At 36.7% G+C, this 18,382-nt stretch overlaps 1 long non-coding RNA gene across 1 annotated transcript; it reads right to left on the minus strand.

Annotated features, from left to right (window-relative positions):
* Positions 1-5,919: 5,919 nt before the first annotated feature.
* On the minus strand, positions 5,920-17,773 carry LOC115303414. Its single transcript, XR_003914039.1, has 3 exons — positions 17,698-17,773; positions 14,374-14,405; positions 5,920-6,093 (listed from the first exon to the last, which is right to left on the minus strand). It is a non-coding gene; the product is annotated as an uncharacterized LOC115303414 (long non-coding RNA).
* Positions 17,774-18,382: the final 609 nt, after the last annotated feature.

Genomic DNA, 18,382 nt, shown 5'->3' on the forward strand with positions numbered 1-18,382 from the left:
TTGGCTCAGATCATGATCTCCTGGCTCATGAGATCAAATCTCACATAGGACTTGTGCTAACAACGTGGAGCCTGCTTGGAATTCTCTCTCTCAATCTCTCTCTCTCTCTTTCTCTGTCTTTCTCTGACCACCTTCCCAAGATAAATAAACAAACTTTTTAAAAAGAATATTCTGCTATACATGAGAAAGAAGTAGAGTAGGAGACTGGAAAGATTCAGGGACTCCAAGGACCCAGGTATGAAGAGGTGAGTAAAAGGAGAAGGAAGATATAAACAACTTTGAGGTCAAAAAAAAAAAAAAAAAAAAAAAGAACCAGAACATGTAAATTGATGTCCTACCAGAAGCATTTTCATTATTTGCAATTTTTTTAGGTCCTCTCAAACTTGCACCACTCCTCATTTTCAATTTTTCATGAAGTAATCAAAACGTAGAGGCCCTAATTACCACTTAGAGCACAAAATCTTTATTCCTAATTTTGTTTACTCAGTTTTAGATTACTGTGATGACATTGGCTTCATCCTCTCACTCTAGTGATAATGCTAAATCTCAGCTTCTCTACTTCAGAGTTATTTTACTTTGAGGGTTTGAGCAAACACACAATGATTTAAAACATAATAAAAGCCTTCTTTTTGCCTATAAGCCAATACTGATTTTAATAATATACTCAACTCTGATATCAACAAAAATAATATCTTTATTATTTCCTATCATTTACTCTTTACCTAGAATTTGACCTAAGTTCCGTTTATAAAAATTAAATCATGATTATGTTTATTTGCATAAATTTTATTTTAATTAATTATTTTTTTATGGAATTATAGTTTACCATTCCTATATACCAGTATGAATCAGGTGAGTGTAAGTTAAAGATACTGTTCAACTATATTGTTTTCTCAAAATAAACTAAGTTTATGTATAATAATTTAATATGCAAAAAATGTAAATTGTAAGAGCAGTTCTTATCTGAGAATCTTGAAGTCCAGTCCAGCAGTCTATTTTCTTTTACTATCACCCCTCACTCACTCTCTAGAGTGCAATGAAGACCAGAATTGCAAGATATTTGTTGAGATTCCCATCAGCTTAAAAGAATCAGAACCTCTGTTAATCATTTTTTTTTATCCAAAATCCCTATAGTACCTTCCATCATAATGTCCTGGTAATCAGAAGCAAGAGTTATGTCCTCCTCAGTCTCTGAGATCCAAAACTCATGGACATAATTCCTCCTGTTGAAAAGATGTTATAATAATAATTATTCCTAGGATCTCCTTGGCAACAGGAGCCACTCTAATTGTTCCCAGAACCTTTGTTCTTTTCAATATTCTTCTCTAAGTCCCTATATATATTTTAGCATCCAAACTGTCCTCTTGGGTGTCTAATCTCTTAGCATAGCAGTACAAGAAGAATTATCTAATTATATTCTCTCATTTTTCTGGATACTATTAAGATCATAGCTTATGAGTCCTCAGCATTTTTTGATGTGTGCTAGCTAATAAATATGACTCTCACTGAATCTAACATTACCATCATCAGGGGGAAATATGAACAAAGTTTAATAGGGAATGAAACATGGACCATTATGCCCCACATGTATTTTTCTATTTTCTATTGTATATTATCAATTCCCCAGAGCTCTTTAATTCTTATGAACCTGACTCGACTCTGCATGTGCAAGTTGTGGCTGTGTAACATAGCTTTTTTTTTCAGTGGTTGATCATGAGCCTAAAGCAGAGTCATGAAATGTATGGGGAAATAGAATCTGAGTTATGTAGCTGCAAGTAAGTACTCAGATAATGCAATTCATACAAAATTCACAAGAGAACTAATATAGCTAAAAGATACAAATCAGATCTCAGGCATTCTATATAGGATAAATATTTTCATTGAAGACACATTTTTCAAAAAGCATTAGAAAAAGATCTGGTCTCATAGCAAGCAGATCTAGAGAGAAAGGAATAATGTGTGTTGAAAACATAGGGGACGGGATCCGGGAAAGGGAAAGATGGAATAGACCTATGATATTATTTACCATGACATTGGCAATGGAAAATAAATAGAAATAAGATGTGAAGTAGACAAGATAAGACATACAGGCAACAATTTGAACACATTTTAAAGGCTTAGCAAAGCATAAGTGGCCAAGAGAGGAGGGTGATGAAGTCTTTACAACAGAAAAGAATGTGATTAAAATCAAAGAGGCAAAACATTCTATTTGCCAGGATGAGAAATTATTCTACTGTTGAAGAAATGGTTTTAACAGTAGGATAAAAAGCAGAAATAGTTAACAGGATTCTACAATGATCTTTATGTAAACAAAATGTGACATTAACCCAAAAGTTGTATTCTGGAGCAATAAAAAAATAATAAGATTTCAGAAGTAGAAAACATATCATAAGGCCAGTAGATAATAATACTACATTATATATGTAAAAACTGAATGTCAGAGTAGATCTTATGTTAAATGCTCTTATCACTAATACTACTAATAATAGAGCAGGAGAAAACTTTTTGACATTATGGGTATTTTTATGGCATAGATTGTGATGATATGTTCACCAATGTGAAACTCCAGACTCATCAAGTTGTATACATTAAATATGTTCAGAGTGTTGTATGTTAATTATACTTAAATAAAGTGGTTTAAAAAAGAAAATATCATCAGTACACAAAATTAAATAAAAGATATTTCTTAAATGGAACATATGCCCTTCAATTAGATAATTTTCAGCACCAGTATGAATTTGACAAGGTGTATCAGTTAGCTATTCTGGCATAACAAACCACCACAAAATTTAGTGGTTAAAAAGGTATTCAGGTGCTGGGTGGCTCAATTGATTAAATGACTGACTCTTGATTTTGCCTCAAGTCGTGATCTCAGAGTTGTGAGTTTGAGGCCTATGTTGGGCTCTGTTCTCGGTGTTGAGCCTGCTTCAGACTCTTTCTGCCTCTCCCCTGCTTGTGTGCATGTGTGCTATCTCTCTCTCTATTCCTCTCCTTCTTTCTCTCTCTCTCAAAAAAAGGAGTATTTGTGTAGTTCAAAACTATGTGATCATTTCTATTGATCTTAGCCAGAATCAGCTAATTAGAGCCCCATGTGGCTATATTCAGCTGATAACTCAGCTGACTAGCCCAGGAGAGCCTCAGTTGGGATTATAAGCCTGTGTTCTATGTGGCATCTCATCCTTCCAACAGGCTAGACTGAGTTTATTCACAAGTGTTAGCAGTGGTCCAAGAGAAAGCTGAAGCATGCAAGATCTCTATGGCCTGTATATAGAAGACAAACCATTACTTCTGTCACATTACATTGACTAACGCAAGACAGAGATATTCTAGATTTAAAGGGAGAGAAAATAAACTCCACTCCTGTATGTGACGGGCTGCAAAAATCACATTGAAAGGGGGAAAGGACAAGGGGATATGTAAGTGTTAAGTCACAACGACCTGAATGAAAGTGGTATTCAATGACTGGAACTTAGTCCCTAATAGGATGGCTTAAAGGGTGGTCTGAGTGAGGAAGAGATAGAAGACTAAGATGGCTTCATTATATCTTATAAGAAACACAGAGTCTATAAGAAGACAGCAGCAGGGGCATGGCTGTAAAATGGAAAGGCAGACATATTGATAGGAAGCTATTAAAATAGTTCAGTGAGAGAAAATAGAGAGTAGCAATTAGATTAAAGAGTTATTTGAAAGTAAATGTTTGATAGATTGGATGTTGGCATATATGGGTGAAGGCCAGTGAGTCAGGAAGAACTAAAGCATAGGCAACTGGGCTGGCATAGCACTATTCACTGAAGAACACTGCAGGATAATTGGTTGCTCCTTTTTTTGTGTTTGAGGAGCCAGGGAGGAGTTGTTGAGAATTTGTGGAGTTTTGGGAATGTTAAGTTTTCATGCCTCTGATAATGCTGCATGTCAATGATGTAGAAGTCAAACTATAAGCTGAGGCAAGAATGGGAAACTAAGCAGAGACATCTTGTGCAAATAACTCTTCCATAATGTTTCTCTGAAAATAGGTGAAAGTTGTAGGATATAACCAGGGGAGAATGAAGAGAATTAATGGAAGATTGAAAAAAAAAAGTTGCTGTTTTAGTGTTTTCTTACTTTTGTTTTCAGGAAGGAAAGGCTTCAGAGTTTTTATAGGTTTGGGGAGAAAGGAGAAATTAAATATACAGATGGTCAAAAGGTTGGGAAAGGATTGACTTTTGAAAAAAAAGAAAAAACAATTTAAAAAATGTACATTAGATACTTTTTTATGTGACAAGATCAAAAGTTCAGAGCTAAATGCCTCATAAGCTCTTTTGTCTACTCAGATGGTTTGGTTAGCAGAATAGAAGATTTAGGAAAATGAACAAGATATAGAATAGCTCCCTTGGGACATTTGGAGAGAGGACTGGCTGAGGACACACAGGAGGACTGTGAAGGAAGGCTGAGGTACTCCTATAAAGAGAAAGCTTATTTGTGTTGCCAGGAATGACTCTTGGCCTCTCCATAGGTGTTACTACACTGAAATCTCTAATCAGCTCTTCCTGAGACAGGAAATCCCATTCTACACATGGAGAAGTGAAGGTTTCTGAAGGATGCATTAACTGATCATGTTACAGAAGGGGAAGGAACCAGGATTTCAAGCCAGGTCTATTTGGTTCCAAAGCAGATCTTCCCACATCACACTTCCCCTAAATTTCTATTTTCTGTGGTTTTCTCCTGGTGCCTGCCCACAATTTATGACTACCCAGCTCCCATCATTGAAGAGAAAGAGCTTCTTCCTTTATCACAAGTATGAGTCAAGGGTTGGTCCCTCCTGAGGAATCATTTCTAATGAGAGGAGGTTGCTGCCAGGACAGACACTGCTGTGTCAATCCTCGCCCACCCATGGTGGGTGCCCACTCAGGCAGCACACATGTTGATCTGCTCTGTCTGACAACGTATCAGAAGACATAGGGATATAAGGATGCGGTACGGGACAGTGGTGGTGTGGCATGCACCCAGATACAGGGTATTTCCTTTGGGGAAAGGAGTATCTATGGAAGGTAGCAGAACTTGTTGCATCATTCTAGTAACTGCCCAAGAAATCTTCCATGCAAGATAATCTTGGCAAAAAACAATTTTTTTAATTAAAAAATAAAAGACTGAGCAGATAATGGAGAGTGTCAGAACAGGCTATCCTCAAGTACTTCTAAGTCTGGTGTCTGTTCAGCAGCAACACCTCATTCAAGGGTTTTGTCCTCCATGAGACAATAAGCATGGGGCATCCCACAACAGGTAACAACTAAAAAAAGATGACAACGCCATCCAGAGTTAGTACAAAAAGAAAAAAAAAGGTCTAAAATGGGTTTGAAATAAAAATTGTAACTTGGACTAAATTGGACCGTACTTTTCAGAACCGAACAGAACTAAAGAAGCTGGAAAATCCATAGAAAATGATTAATGACCAGAGCAGGAGGAATAGCAAATTACAATTAAATAAAGTGATTGGAGGAACAACCCAAACCACTTCTTATTTATACTCCAACTAAAAATAGGTTCTTTTACAAACAAGTCACATGGAATCATAAAAACTTGAATAAATAGGACAGCCAAGATTCAAAAATTTTTAAATATTTTTTATGTTCTTTATTTATTTTTGAGACAAAGAGGCAGCATGAGCAGGGGAGGGTCAGAGAGAGAGGGAGACACAGAAACTGAAGACAGGCTCCAGACTCTGAGCTGTCAGCACAGAGCCTGATGTGGGGCCTGAACTCAGGAACTGTGAGATCATGACCTGAGTTGTAGTCAGACACTTAACCAACTGAGCCACTCAGGCTCCCTGGGCCTCCAAGATTTAAATTTGACATGACTTGGAAATAGCTTCAGCATGAAAGTCAAGACTAAGGACTCATATCCCAAAGATGGTACATGGTATGCAAAGGACAGAAATCATGATCACATTCATAATTGATGTTTTTATTCGTTGCTTCTTGTGTAAGTTAAAGATGGGTTTTTACACTATTATCTCCACTCAAAGAAACAGTTCTTGCATCTCATTTACTTCTCATATTCTTGGTCGTTCAGCTCCATGAGGAAAATTCCAGGCCCATATGACTTTACTGGTGAATTCTATTAAACATTTAAGACAGTACCAATTCTATAGAAAATGTTCTAGAAAATAGATTATAAGTAATCAATTTCCTACTCATTCCATTAAGCCAAACCAGACAAAGAAAATCTTCAGATCTATATCTATTATGAGCATAAACACAAAAACTCTTGACAAACCATAACAAAATATTAGCAATATGATCCTGCCAATATATAAAATAATAAGGTATCATGGCCACGTGTAGTTTATCCAGGAGTATTTTAGTAGTATTCCCCCTAAGGAATTTGTTAATTTCACATAATTTTTAACTTTATTGGCATAAAATTGTTAATAATGTCTCTATTATCCTTTTAATGTCATAGGATCTGTAATGGTATCATTTATTTCATGCCTGATATTGATAATTTTTATAATCTCCTTTTCTTGATCAGTCTAGAGAGAGTTTTATCAATTTTATTCTTTTCAAAAACCTGGCTTTTGACTTTATTAGTTTCCCTTATGTTTTTCCATTTTATTGTTTTCTATTCTTCTGCTTACTTTGGCTTTAATTTCTGTTTTTTTTTCCAGTTTGTTAAGCTGGAAATTTACATCATTGATTTGCAACCTTTCTTCTTTCCTTATAAAAGCATAAAAGACTATAAATTTTTCTCTAAGCACTGCTTGCACTTCGGATTTTTTTCGTTTTTATTTGGTAACAGAGGTTGTTTTTGTTTTTTTACCTGTAGTCTCTCTTTCTCTGTCTGTCTCTCTCTCTCTTATCCATGAGTTACTAAGAAGTGTGTTTGTGAATTTTCAAATATTTGTTGTTGTTTTTTGGCCCAGATATTCAATTCTAGTTCAATTCTAAGCTGTCAGAGAACATGCTTTATATGATTTCAATTCTTTTAAATCTGTTGATACCTGTTTTATGGCCCAGAATATATTATATCTTGGTGAATGTCCCTGGTACATTTGAAAGAAATGTTTTCTATTATTGTTAGATAGCACATTTTATTAATGCTAGGTATGTCAGTTTACCTGATAATGTTGTTTGTTTTCTATAACCGCACTGATATCTTAAATCTATTTGTTGTGTTAATTTTTCTATATACATACTATTGGAATTGTGGATTTTTTTCACTTCTCCTTATAATCTGGTCAGTTTTTGCTTCATGTATTTCAAAGCTCTTATTACGTGCATTTATGCCAAGGATTGTTTTTGCTTTTTTAATTACTTCAATCAAGGTTGAGATAAAAGAAGCAGAAAATGATAAGACAGATATGGCAGTTTTGGGCAGAAATTTTTTTTTTTTAAGTTTTTAAATTTTTAAAAATTTTTTTAAAGTTTATTTATTTTTGAGACAGAGCATGAGAAGGGGAGAGGCAGAGAGAGAGAGGGAGACACAGAGTCCGAAGCAGGCTCCGGGCTCTGAGCTGTCAGCATAGAGCCCTATGCGGGGCTCAAATTCACAAACCAGGAGATAATGACCCTAGCCAAAGTTGGCCGCTTAACCATCTGAGCCACCCAGGAGCCCCAGCAGAATACTTTTTAAAAGATTTCGTTAAAATAATTTGTAGTTCCATATGCCATCAAGTCATCCAGACAGAAATGTATGTTAATTGTCAGGATGCCGTTCATTGTACAGACTCCCACTGCATTATGAATGGTATAGAACAGGGTGTGGAGGAAGCATCTCTACGCAGATTTCCTTGCTAGGCATTCTTCATTCAGGAAGTCTCCATGTGTAAGCTGGCTTTACTGTACCTGACTTGGCGGAGAAGGCTAGAAACAACACCTGCACAGGGAAAAATTATAATTCCCTTCTCAAATCTGAGACACTAGAAAGCACTGAAGAAGGGAATTGATGAGTAAATTCTGGGTTAATAGTTCCAACCTTTACAAATAATCTCTCTTCTTATTTTGCAGCATATATAGAGATCTCTCTCTACCAAACAGTATTTTATTTATTGTTTGAAAAGCTTCAAAGGCAACCTGGCCAATTTTATTCCCAGGAGGTTGATTCACCATCTGCTCCAACAGTAAAACTTCATAGCACTTGGTAAATATCAGTCACAGGCTATGTCTGCACAGCAGCAAAAAGAAGCAAACATTTCATAATGCTCTAATTATTTTTGGTTACCAGATAAGAGAAATTGACTTGGAATATGTTCTGATTCACAGTTGTTAATTGATAATAATCCTAGTAATTAGATATTAACCAAATTTTGACTTTTAATGATGTTCTATACAAAAGTAGATTTATAAGAGGCCTTGCTCTGAATAAAGCTTATGCAGATAGAATAATCCCATTGTATATTTATATTTATTCATCTAACAAATATTTACTGCACACTCATTATGTATCAGGCACAATTCTGGAAACTGGGATAGAAAATTAAATTAAGAGTGGCTTATTTTACATTCTAATGTAAATATAGTCAGTAAGTAGATGAAAATATGTCAGTAATAAGTGCTAAAGGTTAAAGATGACAAAAATATACTTTTGAAAGATGGTCAAGAAAAGTTCCTTTGAGGGGCACCTGGGTGGCTCAGTCGGTTGAGCATCTGGCTTCGGCTCAGGTCATGAGCTCATGGTTCTTGGGTTCGAGGCCCATGTCAGGCTCTGTGCTGACAGCTAGTTCAGAGCCAGGAGCCTGTTTTCAGATTCTGTGTCTCCCTCTCTCTCTGACCCTCCCCTGCTCACACTGTCTCTCTCTGTCTCTCAAAAATTAAAGAACATATAAAAAAGAAAAAAAAGAAAGTTCCCTTGAGGAGGTGACATTTTAATAGCGATATGAATAAAGTAAAGGCGTGAATAAGGCAGCTATCTGAGGGGGGAAATCATCCTAGGTAAATAGAATAGCTAGTACAGAATCTTTGAGGCAAGAGCCAGGCAAGGAGGCCAGTGTGCCTCATGAAAAGGAAATAAATAAGAGGAAGCACTAGGAGATGAACTCCAAGGTACTTGGGGGTAAATGGGAGGGTGAGATCACTAGGTGCCTTTTTCGTTCTATTCCAGGTGTGATGGAGGATCATGGTAGAATTTGAGCAGGGAAGTTTTTTGATCAGGCAATTGTTTGATGTTTTGAAAGGATCCCTTGGGCTTCTGAGTGGACAAGAAAACAGACTGTATGGATATAGGCACAAAAGTGGAAGCAGAAAGACCAGCTAGAAAGACATGGCATAGAACCAAGTGAGGGCGGGTGGTGGGTTAGAATAGGCTGTAAGTAAAATAAATGAGAGGTAGTAAGATTTGGGATCTTTTTCAAAGAGCTTTTGCTACTAGGTCAGATGTGTGAGACCAGAAGAGTCCATGTCTCCAGGGTTATCAGGTCACTGCTGGGTGAATGGTTAGGCCAGTTACTGAAATCAGTATGTCAAAAACGATATGCTTATCTCAATGAGATGTTGATCAGGCAATGTGTAGAATTCTGGAATTCAGGAATAGATGCCAAAGCCATTAAAAACAAAATTGGGAGTCACCAGCATATAAACAGCACTTAAAACCAGGAGGATAGGTAGAAAAGAGATCTGAGGTTGGAGCCTTAGATTAGTCAGTTTTTGGTACCCTGGAGTACTCTGTCAGAGAGATGAAAGAGTGTCTACTAAGGTAGAGTGAAAACAAGTACGTGTGGTCTCCTGGAAGTCTAAGGACAGATGTGTTTCAGAAGAGGAAGTGATTAGTCCTATGCATTTGCTTCTTAATGCTTTTTCTCATTTTAGCTTAATAAAAATCAACATGAGTAGAAACTAATGAACACATTTTATCAGTAGAAGAGCTAGAAAATTAAGTTGAAGTAAGAAAAGAAAATTCATGAAAAATATAGGGTTATCCATCTTATTTACTTATAATAACACAAAACAAAACAAAAAATCAAGCAGCTTCTTAATTATAATAAGGTCATCAGAGCTCTAAAATAATAGTACCTTAGATGAGTAACACATATGTATATATGTCTGCAATTTAGTTGCTATGTTCAATGATAATAACAGAGTCATTTTCCTTGATTTTTCCATTTCCAGATTATCGGTTATGTGGCTAATCTAATATATTTAGAAATGAATCATTCTCACTAAGAAACTAAAATAACTGTATTGGACTCCTTTCCAAATGTTCTATTCTTAGTTGATTAAAGGGGGGAAAAACTTTGAACTTTTATCTATCGCTTACACTTTTGAATATTATTTTCATGCAAAAACTACTGTAGCTGTAAATTTATAGTGCCTTCGTCTACATAGAGCACAGAGGATATTATATTTCATTTTCTCTGATGTTAAAAGAGCCAAAACTAGTATATTCCCCTGATAAACACACTATCTATCCCCATAGAAGCCAGTCTGCACAAGTTAATTGCTTGGACCTGACAGTGCAGAGAACAGCATTAATAAATGGGGTGTACTGGGTTGTAGAAAGAACAGATGTGAGTTTTCTGCTCCATTGTACGGTGAATTAATTCTCTATCTCTCCATTTATATACTGCGGTCACCATTGAAGACCTGTGTTTAAAGACTCTATGGTAAAACACTCTTCATACGGTTTTCACTATTTCAAAAGTCTCCAGTGGCACTTAAAATTTCTCCTTTAAGGTATAGTCCTTTGTTTCAGTGTTAGGAAGGGGGATACTTTAACTTGACATGCCACTAAAATATGATTTTTGTTTCCAGTTGCTCTAAAAAAAACTCTTGCTTACAGACCTTCTGCCTGGAGAAAGTAGAATAGTGTAATTATCTATAACTTTGCACTAGTGGAAAATGTAGTTGAGATACATTTTCTAATAAATTTTGCCATTTTACTTTTTATCTGACATGAAGGATGAATGTCTTTAAGCTCCTAGGAATAAAGCATTAGCTAAGGGTTCAGAAGATTGATCCATGAAATGAATGCACATATTTAAATACCACACTAAAGTAAAAGTGGTCTTTTTGGTCATAGATTTCATTATTTGAAGCCAAATGTCATGCAAACCTGATGTGTATTTATTGCTTCTCTGGGCATCCACCAAATTCTTGTGGATAAAAACATTCTGAGAATTTGTTATTAGACAGAGTTAGGCTTTGGGAATATGTTCCCAGCTTCTGCTTATATTCTGAGTGTTTTTCTAGGTTTTGGTGCTACTCTAACTCACTCAATCATTACAATAGTTTAGTGTAATGCTAAGATGCTCAGCCTCTGGAAAGTTGCTTCTCTGATTAAGATTAAGTGTCCTTATTTGTACAATTGTACATAACTCCTAAGATTAAGGAAATTATGTCTCTAAATTGCTTAGCATAGTCCTTACATAGAAAGTTCTCTCTCTCTTAGGTACATTCAACCTATGAATTAAAAAACTAGTAACAAATGAAGAAACAAATTGCTTCCTGTATAACATGGCCCAGGTTACATAAACCATAGAGGAAGATCTAGAATTTAAACCCAAGGCGGTCTGTCTCCAAATACTTACACTCCTTATGTATTGACTGCTTAACTGTACACAAAGGGATTTACATGCAATATCTTACTCAATTAAAAACAAATACTTGTGACAAAGGTAATATTATTTCCACTTTACAGATGAGGACCCGACAGATCAAATGTACTAAGTAATATTTCTAAAGCTGCCAAAGTTCATAGAAATAAAAATCAAAACCACATCAATTACAATATAAACTCTTAAGAGGAGGGACCCATGAGCAGATTCTGTGACTAGCACAAAATGAGCATCCATTAAAGGATTGTGGAATGAATGGAACTGACTCAAACTCTGAAGCTTTTCACTGTATTTCATGCCTCCACCATGCTCTAAGATCTTTGCTAAAAGTCATGCTTCACTGAGAATTTCTTTGTTTTTTCAATTTTTTTAACTTATTTTTGATACAGAGAGAGACAGAACATGAGAGGGGGAGGGGAAGAGAGAAGGAAGGAGACACAGAACGGTAAGCAGGTTCCAGGCTCTGAGCTAGCTGCCAGCACAGAGCCTGAGACAGGGCTCGAACCCACGAACGTGAAATCTGACCTGAGCTGAAATCGGAGGCTTAACTGACTGAGCCACCCAGGCGACCTTGAGTATTTCTATATATAGGACTGCACACCAGTAACCTAGATGCCAAGCCAAAATGAGTTTTCAAGATTGCCACCAGTCCCGCAAGGGTACCAAACGGATCCCCAAATTTACACTCTATTGTTTATTAAACACCTTGTTTTGAGAAAGAGAAAAGCCACCTGTGCGGAGGCAGAAAGACAAATATGTACAGGCTCCCAGTTTCCTCATCAAGCCATTGAAAGGGCTGGGGCATCTCATGGACATAACGTGGATTCTGATCCAGTAGCACCAAGCAGAGTAGATTGGAACTATCACCAACTTGTAGAAATTGTCTAGAAATGCCAACTGCCAATCATCTGGAGACTTTGAGACCTGATAAATATCCCTCTACCAGGGGAAGAAAGTACTCAAAATGTTGAAAGCTATACTTGCACATAGCTGAACATGAGTCTTCTTGTACAATATCAGCTTGACTAATTATGGAAAATTTGACTCCAATCCTCACAACCATTGAAATCCCACATAATATAATTGGCTTCAATAAATTTAATGTACTACACTTTGCTCATTTTATTTTAGTGATCAACAAATTTAAACATGATGTCAACATTGTATGAATAAAAATGTGCATGTAAATATAATTTTACATATCATCCCATATGTACTGGAAATATTAATAAATACAGTATTTAATTTTGTTTACTTTCCTTCTATATGTCATCCCTCCCCCACCAAGAACAAAAAAAAAACCCTCAGAGATTTATTTTTAATGTTTTGAATCCAGACATAAATAAAATGGTCTCCAGAGTCAGATGTAACTGTAGTTTAGGAAGATTCCCCGCACAGTTGCACCAAAATACCCTGGCTCTTTTATTATTCAACTCAGACTCTCACTGATCATTTGCCAAATAATAATGAAGCAGAAACAAAGTTAAAATAAGAGAAAATAACAGCTCTGTAGAGATAAAATTAGCTCTCTCACACTTACAGGTAGCCAGGAAAAGGCCTAATATTCTTAACACTCAAATTGATTAATTCCAAGACACAGGATGGATGAACTAATGCCTCTGTAAAATGTGCATTGGTCAAGATATAGGCTTTCTGTTTAAGGGTTGACATTTCATAAATATAAAGGAAGCTGAAAGCAACAAATTCATTGGCAACTTGACCTAAGGAAAATATGAAAACACATCTGCAGAGAAAGTATCTCATGTGGAAAATCCAAAAGCATTATGAATGCTAAAGAAACATAAAATTTCAGAGCATTTATACTTTTAATAATACAAGAACATATCTTGGATTTGCATATATCTTGTATTTTACTTCTCATTTAAATATGTTTTCATAAAAACCCCATCACTATCACACAAACGTATCATGCTCATTCCTGTTCCCATGTCCTCTCTTGCTCCATGTCATGTGAAACATGTCTGGGGCCCTGCACCCCAGAATAAGAGAGTCAACAGGAGAGGCAGTCATCTGATGGTGACCTGGTCAAGACAGAGGCTAGACGATAAAACAGACTTGGAGTTGAGAATCAGCTTTACCTTTTGCTGGCTATGTGTCCTTGAGTAACTGGTTTAATTTCCCTGAGCTGTTCCCTCATCAGTAAAATGGAGATAATAATTTCCATCTCACGGAGATGTGGTAAGTTTTAAATGAGATCACAAATATAAGGAGTTTTGCATACAGCCTCATGCATAATGACACTCAGGAATTTTAGCCAAAAATATGATTGTAGCTATTATAAATTAACAGGTAGTTCTTAGTAGTTAGTTCTATGCTAACTACTTTACATACACAGAAAAAGATGCTGTAAAATATTTTAATTTCGATTAAATCTCCCTTCAATCTGTACATATTTTTAAAAAATTTTTTAACATTTATTTACTTTTGAGAGACAGAGAGAGACAGATCATGAGCAGGGAAAAGGCAGAGAGAGAGGGACACACAGAATTGGAAGCAAGCAAGCTACAGGCTCTGAGCTGTCAGCACAGAGCCTGATGTGGGGCTCAAACCCACAAACTGTGAGATCATGACCTGAGCTGAAGTTGGACGCTCAACTGACTGAGCCACCCAGGTGCCCCTCAACCTGTACATATTACCCCAAGACTTTACTTAGTTTGGGGGTAAGAAATGAGACCACTCTTGCTCCACATGGGGGTTATCAATAGAAGATGTGGAGAACTAATGGTCAGTTATTGCCTTTTAGGCTTTGAAAACTCCCAATGTAGGTAAACGTTAGTAAAAACAAAGCAAACAAAAAAGCAACATTTTTATGTTTTTCTAACACTTACCTCGCCACTCAAAGCTCCAGTTCTATCTCTAGCTGGGAAGGAAAAAAAAGAATTGTGGATGGGGAATTGGAGGAAGGCAGTAAAAAGTACAAATTTCCAGTTATAAGATAATGTACAACACAGTGACACTAGCCAACACTACTATATGACAAGCAAGTTGTTAAAGGAGTAAAACTTTAAAAGTCCTCATCACAAGGATAGTTTTCCTCTTTTTTCTTCTCTTCTTTCTTTTCTATTATACTACCTATATGAGAAGATGGATGTTAGCTGAACCTATTGTGGTAAATATTTCATAATATATGCAAATCAAACCATCATGTTTGCACAGTGATGTATGTCAATTATTTCTCAATTAAACTGGAGGGAAGAGAATAAAAAATTATAAAGAAATATAGAGCTTGGATGCCTGGATTTTGATGCACCTCTAAATTTGGTGCAACTCCAGCTGAGCTCTACTAGGCCTACAGATATGCCCCAGGTCACATGGGTGTAGTTGAATGGCAATGACTGTTTAGGATTTCAATGGCAGAAATGAGAACTCTGTTTCCCTCAGTCTCAGCAAGGTTCAGAAAAATAACCTAATCTTACCTGAAGCGGGTGAGTGACATAAAGTTAACCAATCTTTAACTCACTGGAGATATGCTTTCACAAATAGTAGCTTGTACCATGTGGCAGGAGGCCATTGAAACAAAGGCCAGTGGAAATAGAAGCCAAATAATTGCCTTTTTCCTTGGATACCAGCACAGGACAGATCAGACCAAGGACTGGAGTCCTCTGCTTACCAATAACACAAATTTTTCTTTTTATAAGCCCTGAATCTGAGAATCAACTCCAGGGATAAAGAGAGTAAGGAGAAACTATTCTATATTTGATTTTTAGCTCAAAATGATTACAAAATGCCTAAGTTTCCCTAGAATGTATTGCTTGCAGATCTTGATCCTGGATAAAACTTGGAATCAAGATAGAAATTAAGTTCAGTTATGAGAAAATAAAGTTACTTTTTGCCACTTGACTTTTTAGCCTGTGAACATATTGTGTGGTCTACACCTGCAGACTATACAGGTTAGGTTTGATTACCATAAAACAAAAGAATAAACCATATGTTAGAGAAAGCTTGTGTTATTAGTCTAACACATCCAGATACTGTGACCACAGTTACAGTAACTGTTACCAGGGGAATGGTGGGTCCTAGCTATTTGCACAGTGGTGATGTGGTTCTCAAACATGAAGGTACAAAGGGGGCTTATAAAAACTGCTCTGTACCTCAGAAATTCTGATCCTGTAAGTCTTTGGTGGAATGCAGGAATCTGAAGCTTTTACATGATGTTTAGGTTATTTTAATACTAGTTAAGCCATCTTAGCAAAGCTGGTTCCAGGTAAAAAGGAAAGAAAGACAGACAGACAGACAGACAAACTAAAGAAATGACCAAGCATTGAAAGGATTACATATATACAAAATAATTATGAGGTAGCTGTATTACAGTTATGCTTTAAGGGAAGACATACTCTGTAGCAATATTTAGAGATTATAAATAGTTAAGTTTAAACAATTGGATTGCTCTCTATATATTTCTATTGCTGTCCATGCAACTATTACCATAAGTCATGAAAGTAATACAAAAGTTATTAGAATAATTATAGAATACAGGCATTATTCAATATGTAAATCCACTGTAATAGTAATTATTTTACAAGTAAATCACAATAAGAAATATGAGTTGACTAAATGAATGTAGAGCAGCTACATTTGTTTTGTTTTTTAAAAAATTTAAGAACCTAAACTAGCAGTTTGGTGGATAAAATAAGGCATTTTACTGGCTGAATAAAGTATGGGTTGCTGAATCTAACAAGTCCATACATCAGTCATTGTAACATTGGCCATAAGATGGGTGATTCAAGCATTTAAAAATAAGAAGCAAATTAACTATGGCAAGACCAGCCACTCTGTCCCCCTTATCATGTCTTCTCGAATCCTCCACCTCTTGGAGGAACAGAAGGGCTTTTTCAAGCTGAGAAAAGCCACAGAGACTTTATCAGCATATTAGTACAATAATATTATTCTCACAGTTGCTCAATATTTGCAGAAGGGGCAGCGCATGTGCGTGCGTGTGTGTGTGTGTGAGTGGGTGTGTGTGTGGACAAACTGCCTCCATTTACCCAGGACTGTCATAGTTTGAGCACTGCAAGCCTCACATCTCAAGAAAATTGAGTCTCAGGCAAACCAGAATAGTTGGTCACCCTATACAAGATAGCTTGTATTGCAAAATATTCCACTCAGAAGAACATGAAGACATTTGCAATAGGAATAGTATTTTGCATAGTATTCATGAGTTGTCTTTCTCACCTTTCTGGACACAAGACTTTTCAGTGGTTTACCTAAAGCATTCCTCTACCTGGGACACAGCAGATGAACGGTTCTTTGGGGAAGAAGGAAAAGTTTGAAGTTTCCGATAGATGGGATTCTTGGTGAATAAGCAGTATCATGTTTCACTTCAAATATGTAACTCAGAGCTATTGGGATGATAGTTTTGCCACCGTCGATATTATGCCTTGAAATGATTGTTTTTCCAGTCAGCCTGTATTCTTGAGAGAGGAATAGCGAGCTTGCTTTGTTCCCGTTATACTTCACTGAAATAGAGACCGAAAGACGTGGGATATGGGGTTCGCCTCTAGCATTGAAATGATCTTCCACTGACCATAAAGAGCCGCATTACTTTTGTGATAAAGGGATTATATGATACTGAGGAAGTGAAAAAATTTCTCTTGCTCTGGGATATTGGAGAAAGAAGAAGAAAAGTGAGATATAGAAGAGAGACAAGTGTGAATATGTCCTGTCTCTGGGTACCACTGAAATTGTGCCCCACAGGGTTAATGAGGTTTAAATTAGCAGAAAGTTTGAAGGTTGTTTTTCAGAGAACTGTTTCTCTCTAATCAGCTATTGCTTCTTTTCAGACTCTACTAACAAATACACTAGCCCACTGTACAGAAGAAGCCTGGACTTAAGGTCAACTTATAAACCAGCAAGGTCCTGCATTCCTCAGCCCGGATGTTCTTAGAAGTCAGCCTATACCAGCTTGAGGTCAACCATAATGTCAATGTCTATGCAGATGAGTCAAGAAATGTTGGACAATCACCTGTACTTCATTATAACGTTAAAGTCTCCACCCTTAGAAAAGGACAAGCTTATTAACATAACATACAATGCATGAACAGACATGTTTTCCAAGTACACCTGTAAAACCTTAAGCCTGCCATTACATGCAATGACAAAGCTTCTCTTTCTAATTATTTATCCTAAACCTTACATATGAGGAATCTACTTACCCCTGCTCCGGAGGTCATGGCTTTGGATATTATTCTTTGTGATCTCCTTATTTTCTGCAAATAAAGATTACTTTGTGTGACAACTCTACATGATGTAGTCTCTCTTGGTAACTCATCAAGAAGCCAACTCAAATGAGTCCATTTTTACCACCAAGGAAGAAGGCAAAGTGTCCCCAGTCTCTGATTACAGTTCAAGAAGGAGACTATCTCACCAAATGCCTGTACTGATCTGAAATGTTGACAAATCAAGGTAACTGGTAGCACAGAGGGCCCTGGGTTACAATGTTCCCAAACCACCCTTGATTCCCATGTCTCATGGATGTGTTCAGAGTCAATGGATCTGCAATGATACCTATTATGGATGAGAACGGTGCCCCCTTCCCGGGCCAGAGTCTGGGAAAATCTCTAGGCTATTATGACAGATAGAGAATCTGGCAGATGCCCAAGGTTCTATAATTAGCAGAAATCAAGGTGACAGAGTGCCACACAGGGCATTGTCAGGCTCAAAATAATTATAATAATGAGTTCATCAGCTACAGACTTAAGCATCACAGGGTATCAGGGCTCTGATTACCCAACTGCACATAAGTTTGTTTCAGCAGTCAGACAACACCAGACTTAACGCAAAAAGAAACTTGAGCCTCTTCTTCTAATTCAAGGCCACTTAAGCCCCACTTGCCTCCAC

The sequence above is a fragment of the Suricata suricatta genome, chromosome 10 (assembly GCF_006229205.1).
Source record: "Suricata suricatta isolate VVHF042 chromosome 10, meerkat_22Aug2017_6uvM2_HiC, whole genome shotgun sequence".
NCBI lineage: Eukaryota > Metazoa > Chordata > Mammalia > Carnivora > Herpestidae > Suricata > Suricata suricatta.